The sequence below is a fragment of the Marmota marmota genome, unplaced genomic scaffold (assembly GCF_001458135.2).
Source record: "Marmota marmota marmota unplaced genomic scaffold, marMar, whole genome shotgun sequence".
In the NCBI taxonomy this organism is placed as follows: Eukaryota; Metazoa; Chordata; class Mammalia; order Rodentia; family Sciuridae; genus Marmota; species Marmota marmota.
This window is the reverse complement of record NW_026000079.1, coordinates 579,675-588,507: the sequence shown is the minus strand read 5'-3', so window position 1 is coordinate 588,507 and position 8,833 is coordinate 579,675. Positions and strand designations below refer to the sequence as shown.

Genomic DNA, 8,833 nt, shown 5'->3' with positions numbered 1-8,833 from the left:
TTTTGATTGGCATTGCATTAAACCTATAGAGAACTTTTGGTAATATCGCCATTTTGATGATGTTAGTTCTGCCTATCCATGAACAGGGTATATTTTTCCATCTTCTAAGATCTTCTTCTACTTCTCTTTTTAGGGTTTTGTAGTTTTCATTGTATAAATCTTTCACCTCTTTTGTTAGGTTGATTCCCAAGTATTTTATCTTTTTTGAGGATATTGTGAATGGAGTGTTTTTCCTCATTTCCGTTTCCGAAGGGAAATTACAGTCCAAAATCCCTGATAAGTACAGATCTGAAAATTCTCAACAAAATGCTAGCAACTGAAATTCAACATCCCAGTAAGAGGATCATTTGCCATGAGCAAGTGGGATTTATCCTTGGAATGCAAAGATAGTTCAAATAAGCAAAGTAATAGATTGATGGATCACATTAACAAAATGAAGGACAGAGAACATTTGACCACACAATAGATGCAGAAAAGCATTTTCATCATCTTTTATGACAAAAAATAAAAACTTTCAATCTCACTATTATGTACAGTTTTAATGCATGATTTTTTTAACTTTTTTTGGGAAGTCAATTATTTATTAGTGATGCAAACAGAGGGTTAATGTTCGAATTTTTTAAAAAGGAAAAAAAGATAAAAATAAGGCAGGCTGCAAGCTCCCCTCCCAACTCTGTCGCATGGTGCCTTGGATCTGTTTCCATCAGATGCAACAGTCACTCATTAGACCCCCAACAGCCAAAATGGTGAAACAGATCAGCAACCAGGAAGCTTTTCAGGAAATCTCGGAGTCTGCAGGACACAAGCTTGTATTAGTTGACTTTTCAGCTATATGAGGTGGCCCTTGCAAAATGATCAAGGCTCTCTTTCATTCCCTCTCTGAAAAGTATTCCAACTTGTTGTTCCTTAAAGTAGTTGTAGACAACTGTCAGGATATTACTAAGGATCATAAAGTCAAATGCATGCCCACTTTCCAATTTATTAAAAGTGTCAAAAGGTAGGTGAGTTTTCTGGAGCTAATAAGGAAAAACTTGAAGCCACCATTAATGGATTTGTCTGTGATTTCTGAACAATATAACCATCCATCAGTTGTTCAAAACTTGTAATTTTTTAAATTTATGAAAAGTATGAAGTACAGAAACTATATATCCTACTGCCAATAAAATATTCATTCTACCATTTTTTTAAAAAAGAAATAAACTCTCAACAAATTATGATAGAGGGAATATACCTGAATATTATGTAGGCTATATATCATAAGCTTGTGCTAACATCATACTCAATGGTAAAATGTTAAAAGATTTTTCTCTAAAAATCAAGAACAAGACAAAGATGTCCACTTTCACCATTTTTCTCAACCTAGGGGTCCCAGCCAGAGCAATTAAGCAAGAAAAAAAATTTAAAAAAAATTGACTTCTCTCATAAACAAATGACATAATCTCAGTGTAGAAAACTGTAAAGACCCCAGAAGGGGTGGGGGGGGGCACATTAGAAACAATGAGCAAATTCAATAAAGTTGCAGCTTACAATTCAACATACATAAATAATTTCCATGTATTAACAATGAACTGTCTGAAAAAGAAATCCTTAAAAAATCTGTTTCAAGAGAGTCCAATGTATAAGCAGAGGTCACCAAAAGCAGAAGTTACTAAGAGACCAAATTAAAAAATGGATAAATCTAGAATAGCACAAAATGCAATTTATTAGGGACAAAGAGATGGATGTGTCTTTAACAGCAGCAAGACAGGAGGAAGGGGTTTGTATGCTAAGTTAGACAAACAGCCTGTGACCAACTGGAATGTACCTGGGATTTCTGAAACACTATTAACAGGTCAACCATCAATTAACAGGCATCTTAACAACTTTATCTTATAGGGTTTGAAATGAGTGCCAGAGTCACCTGAGGGCAAGATGGCAGTTGCAATCAAGATGGCTATAATTATATCAATCTGGAGCCCTATAAAAACACTCCCATATAATAAAGGATAATAAAATAAAATACTTAGGAATAAATATAATCAAGTATTTGAAATTCTGTATACTGAAAATATTGATGAAAGAAGTTGAGACAGGTACAAATAAATGGAAGGATATCCTATAATCATGAATTGGAAGAATTAATATATTGAAAATGTCCTCTCTACCCAAAGTGATCCTCAGATCCAATGCCTCCCCTATCAAAATTCCAATGATAGCCGGCCACATTGGCTCACACCTGTAATTTTTTAAATTTATGAAAAGTGTGAAGTACAGAAGTACTGCCAATAGCCAGCAGCTCAGCAGGCTGAGACAGGAGGATCATGAGTTCAAAGCCAGCCTTAGCAACAGCAAGGTGCTAAGCTACCCAGTGAAACCTTGTCTCTAAGTAAAATACAAAATAGGGCTGGGGATTTGGCTCAGTGGTCAAGTGCACCTGAGTTCAATACCTGGTACAAAATATATATATTCCAATATGATTTTCCCAGAAATTAGAAACCCAATTTTAAAATCTACAAAAGATCCCAAATAGTCAAAGCAATATAGCAAAACAATTCTGCTGGAATTAAATTCTATTGATTTGGCAGAATTTGTTCTTGGGTAAAGAACAAAATTGGAGACATAAACCTACCTGATTTCAAAACATAGTACTAAGCCATAGTACTAGTAATTGAAACATAATTGAATTAGCTTAAAAACAGATATATGAACAATAGAACAGAATAAAGATTCCAGAAATAATCTTGTGAATTTAAAATTAACTGATGATTTATAAAGGTACCAGGAACACATAATTAGAAAAAGATGGTCTCTTCAATAAATGGTTTAGAGAAAAATGAGCATTCACAAATAAAATAATCAAATTCAATGCTTACCTCACATGGTAAGAAGAAAAAATTCAAAATAGAATAAAGTCTCAAATATTAAAATCAGAAACTGTAAAACTGCTGGAGGAAACTCAGGGGAAATTTTGATATTGCTTTTGGCAATAATTTTTTAGATATGACTCCAAAATCACAGGCAGCAAAAGCAAAAATATAGACTAGTAGGATTGCATCAAACTAAAAAAAAATTTTTTGTGTAGCCAGAAAATAATAAACAGAGACAAAAGGTAAACTTACAGAATGGGAGAAAATCTTTCCAAATGATGTATCTCATAAAGGCTTAATATCCACTGTATAAGGGACTCAATTTGGTAACAATAAAAGAAACAATTCAATAAAAATTGACAAAGACACTGAATAGATATTTGTCCAAAGAACACATACAAATGGCCAATAGGTTTGAAATGGGCAAAAGTTCAAATCATTAATAATTACGGAAACAGAGATTAGAACCACCCAGAGCTCACACCTGTTAGAATGGTTGCCTATCAAATAGGTGAAAGTCAACAAGTGTTGGAGAGGATATACCGTTGGTGGTGATGTAAGTTAATACACCCATCGTGTACAATAATTCACGGTTTCTCCCAAAATTATAAACAGCACTACTGTATGATCCAGCAATCCCACTACTGAATCCATTCTCAAGGAAGATGAAATCAGTATGTCAGAGAGAGATCTGCGCTCCCTTGTTCACGGCATCATTAATCACAACAGCCCTCAGTCCATCCATTGGGGGGAAAAGGGCAAAAACCAAAATGTTGGCTCTTTTCTCCTAGACTTTTTTACTTCCTTGACGTTGGTCTGCAGGTTCTGGTTTTAAACATCCAGCAGGCCAGACTTGCATTCTTGTAGCAGCAGTAATAGGTTTCAACTTGAATATCTGTAATTCACGGTTAGCCCTTTCGTGGCTTCACGTTAATATCAGTGCTGGGAGTCAGTGCTGTGTTTTATCTGTCCTGGAGGGGATTCCTTATGGTCTCAACTTTGGTGGTTCTGACATATTTAGTTCTTATAATGTATCTGTGGAATAAGAACCATAATTTCTGTCACAGTGCTAATGTATTTTTGGTATCTATTTAGCCTCTATGAAGATCCATAAATTCTAAAACTCTTTTATAATATTTAAATGCAATTTACCCAAACCTTTACTTAGTTATGTATTATATCCCCTATTTGAGATCACATTACTGGCAGAAATCAAACAATAGTCTTAAACCTTTTATTTATTTATTTATTTATTTATTTGGTGGTGCTAGGGCTTGAGCCCAGGGCCTTGTACATGCAAGGCAAGCACTCTGCCAACTGAGCTATATTCCCAGCTTAAACCTTTTATACATTCAGGAAACAGTGCTCATAATCAGAAACAGACATTATCTGATGTATAAATCCATCTCATTTATTTTTTATTTGTTCTCTTTAGATATACATGACAGTAGAGTGTATTTTGACCTATTATACCTACTAATGGAGTATAACTTTACGTTCTTTTGGTTGGACATGATGTGGAGGTACGCTGGTTGTATATTTATACATGAACATGGGAAATTATGTCTGATTCATTCCTAATTCCCATCTCACATCCCTTCCCTTCATTCTCTTTGTCTAATCAAATGAATGAGTTCTATTCTGCTTTCCCCCCACTCTTATTGTGTTAAAATCCATGTATCAGAGAGAACATTTGGCCTTTGTTTCTTTGTGATTGGCTTATTTCTTTTTTTGTTGTTGTTGTTTGTTTGTTTTTATTGGTTGTTCAAAACATTACANTGTAAATCGGAGCCAACTTTTTCTTCTATCAGGCACAGAGTCTCTGATTTGATATCAAGCTCTTTGATCTATTTTGAGTTAACTTTTGTGCATGGCGAGAGAAAGGGATTCAGTTTCATTTTGTTGCATATGGATTTCCAGTTTTCCCAGCACCATTTGTTGAAGATGCTATCCTTCCTCCATTGCATGCTTTTAGCCCCTTTATCAAATATAAGATAGTTGTAACTTTGTGGATTAGTCTCTGTGTCCTCTATTCTGTACCATTGGTCCACCCTCCTGTTTTGGTACCAGTACCATGCTGTTTTTGTTACTATTGCTCTGTAGTACAGTTTGAGATCTGGTATTGCTATACCTCCAGATTCACACTTCCTGCTTAGAATTGCTTTTGCTATTCTGGGTCTTTTGTTTTTCCATATGAATTTCATGATTGCTTTCTCTATTTCTACAAGAAATGCCGTTGGGATTTTGATTGGCATCGCATTAAACCAGTAGAGAACTTTGGGTAATATCGCCATTTTGATGACGTTAGTTCTGCCTATCCATGAACAGGGTACATTTTTCCATCTTCTAAGATCTTCTTCTATCTCTCTCTTTAGGGTTCTGTAGTTTTCATTGTATAAATCTTTATTTCACTTAGCATGATAGTCTCCAGTTCCATCCATTTACCAGCAAATGCCATAATTTCATTCTTCTTTATGGCTGAATAATATTCCATTGTGTATATATGCCACATTTTCTTTATTCATTCATCTGGGTGAAGGGCACCTAGGTTGGTTCCATAGCATATTGTTGGGTTTTGTATTTTAACCCAGTCTGCCAATCTATGTCTTTTGATTGATGAGTTTAGGCTATTTACATTCAATGTTATTACTGATAAATGATTTTTATTCTCTGTCATTTGATTTCTGGTTTTTAATTTGAATCAGTTTATCCTTTGATTGACGTGTCTTCTGATATAGTTCCCCTCTTTTCTGATATTCTGTTTTACTTTTCATTTCTACTTCATGAAATATTTTACTGAATATGTTTTGCAGTGCTGCTTTCCTGTGGTGAATTCTTTTAACTTTTGTTTATCTTGGAAGGTTTTTATTTCATCATCAATTCTGAAGCTTACTTTTTCTGGTTACAGTATTCTTGGCTGGCTTCCATTTTCTTTCAGAGCTTGGTATATATTATTCCAAGATTTCCTAGCTTTGAGATTCTTGGTGGAGAGATGAGCTGAGAAATAAATTGGCTTCCCTCTAAATATGACCTGTTGTTTTCCTCTGGCAGTCTTTAAAATTCTATTCACTATGTTAAGCATTTTTATAGTGATGTGCATTGGTGTGGATCTGTTGTAATTTTGTATATTTGGGGTTTTGTGAGCCTCCTGTATTTGGTTTTCTATTTCTTTAGGTTTGGAAAATTTTTCTGATTTTATTTCATTGAAAAGGTTGTGCATTTTTTTTATTTGTGTCTCCAAGCCTTCGTCTATCCCAATAAATCTTATGTTTGGTTTTTTCATGATATCCCTTATTTCTTGGAAGTTCTGTTCATGGTCTCTTCACATCTTTTCTCCATGGTCAACTTTATTTTCAAGATTATATATTTTGTCTTCATTGCCTGAGGTTTTATCTTCTAAGTGGTCCAGTCTGTTGGTGATGATTTCCATTTAATTTTTAATTTGGTTTATTGATTTCTTCTGATTGATTGTTTTTTCAGAATCTCTACTTCTTTATTGAAGTGATCTTTCACTTCCTGTATTTTCTTGCTGATTTCGCTCCTTACATCATCCTTTTTCTTGCAGATTATTTTAACTATGTACATTCTAAACTCCTTCTCTGACATTTCTTCCACTGTGATGTCAATGGATTCTGTTACTGAAGTATCTTTATTGGTTAGGTGTGATTTGTTCTCTTACTTTTTCATGTTGTTTGTGTGTCTTCCCACTTACAGTATGGGTGTGAGACAGTAGAGTTTCTACACTGTAGACTAACAGTGTCCCTGAAGTTTTCCAATACCTCACTGTGTAGGAGGAGACAAATAATAACAACAACAAATGCAAAAAATATACAGCGTTAAACCAAATAGTTCCTACTAAAACATCAACAATATTAATTGTCACAATAAACAAAAATGATATGTTTCTTTATTGCCTACAATAAAAACAGTAAGTTTGCAAAAGGATTAACAACTTCGAATGGTGGACACGGAGCAAATAGAAGTGATGTAAGATGTGATTATTTGTGGGAAGGGTGCAGGAGGGCAAGAAAGATGGTGGAATGAGATGGGCATCTTTACCCCAGGTACATGTATGACGGCACATATGGTGCAACACTACATATTGTACAACCAGAGAAATGAAAAGTTGTGTTGCAGTTATGTTCAATGAATCAAAATGCATTCTGCTGTCATATATACCTAATTAAAATAAATAAATTCATAAAAAATTGTGATGATTTTGAGGGAGGAGAAGAAAAGATAGAAGTAAAAAATTAAAGAAAGTGTGAAAGAGAGAACAGTACACATTGGCTATTAGCAGAAGAAAAGAGAGAAAGAGATCCAAGGTAAACAGAGAAGTGAGAGAAAAAATACCTAAAGTAAAAAATTTTTTTAATTAAAAATAAATATAAAAAAATACAAACCAAAATTAATATGAATATATATAAATGTACATGAATATTAAGATCACAATTAAACAGAGAAAAAAAAAGAAAAGAAAAAAGAAGGTCTGAATAGAAAGTTAAAGAAGTATTTTCATCGGCATGCAAAAGATTCTTGGCTTCCCATCTCAGCTTTGTTAGGTGGGGTTGCTGGAGTGTGATGCTTGCTCTCCATTCAGGGTGGGGTTGCTGGAGTGAGAGAGGTAATCCTGTAGGGGGAGCTCTGGTGGCAGGGTTTAGGCTTAGGTCGGCTCCAGATTCTTCCATGAATGCAAATCATCTGGGGATTTTAATCAGTGCACCTCCAGGGCCTAGCAATTGCTGATCTCTGAGAGACTGCACCCCAGGGATCTCCCCTGAGTTCCACTCGTGTGGTGGATGAGCCAATTCTTGGTCGACTTCACCACCTGTGGACCCACTTTTACTGGTCTCAGGTTTAGTCTCCAATCTCAATCTCCCCCACCCCGGCTTTGTCAAATCCTGACCAGGCACCTTTCTCCCAGCCAGGCCAGCAAGCAGTTGGATTGGGGGAGGAGGGGAGAGCCAGGAGGGTTTTCACAGCCAGTATTCCCCTGTGAAAACCTCTCTACATTTGATTTTCTCCTGGTCACTTAGACATACTGAATGTCATGCAGTGTGGGTTTGCCAGGCCTGTATTTTAGGCCTCGCCAGGAATCAGCTGTTGGTCCCCACACTGTGGCTGTAAAATAGTGCCTTCCTCTGTCCCCCCGAGATGTGGCTTCTTTCCTGCACAGGGATATTGTGCAGCATGCTTTTCAGTTTAGTTGGGCATTATATTTGATCTCTAAGCTCTCTGCACCCAGACTTGCCTTGGGCCCCCTAAAAATGTGGGTTCCTTTAATTCCCTTGTTACTTCCTTTTGATTGTAGAGGGACCTCTCTGGTTGGTGCCTCCAGCCACGGTAGTGGCTGTGGTGCTGAGGGTTTCTTCCTTATTTATTATATCCAACCTGATCTACTTTGAATGTTCAGTTTTATATTCCAGTAAAGACTTCCCCCCCTTTTTTTTTCACCCACCTTGTTGAGAAGCTGCCTGGTTTTTTTTGGTTTCAGGCCACAGAGCATCCAGGAGAGCGACCATCTTTATTCTTCCATCTTGAAACCCCCTCCAGTACTTGTCCTTAAAATGTATCTCATTTGTATGATGAAAATTTGCTCATGCAGCTTACGTTTATGGATATCATACAGGCAGCTCAGCGTTCTGAGCGTTTAAGAGGCAAAAAGCTTATACACAGGTCACTCGTGACCATTTTTTTTCCTCTCTTTTTTGTGAAAACAAGTCTAACATCAAGAGGCTGCTATGGTTTATGTTTCCCTCCAGAAGTCACTTTTCTCTGTCCCCCAGCTGGTCATCAGACCAGGCTTGGGTGCAGAAAGACCCTTGGCATTTCTTTCTCACGGTTTGGGTGTCAAATTTAGCACAATTCCTTTTGACACACTGTGGAGGGGTGGAAACCCAGTTTCCTGTCTATGAGACGGAGGGAAGGGTGGGAGCGTCCCCCCACTGTTCTCGGTCTCCTACAAACCAGAGCATCCCTGGTTCTCC

At 36.4% G+C, this 8,833-nt stretch overlaps 1 pseudogene; it reads left to right on the top strand.

Moving 5' to 3' along the window:
- Nucleotides 1-743: 743 nt before the first annotated feature.
- On the top strand, nt 744-1,069 carry LOC107156582 (annotated as a pseudogene).
- Nucleotides 1,070-8,833: the final 7,764 nt, after the last annotated feature.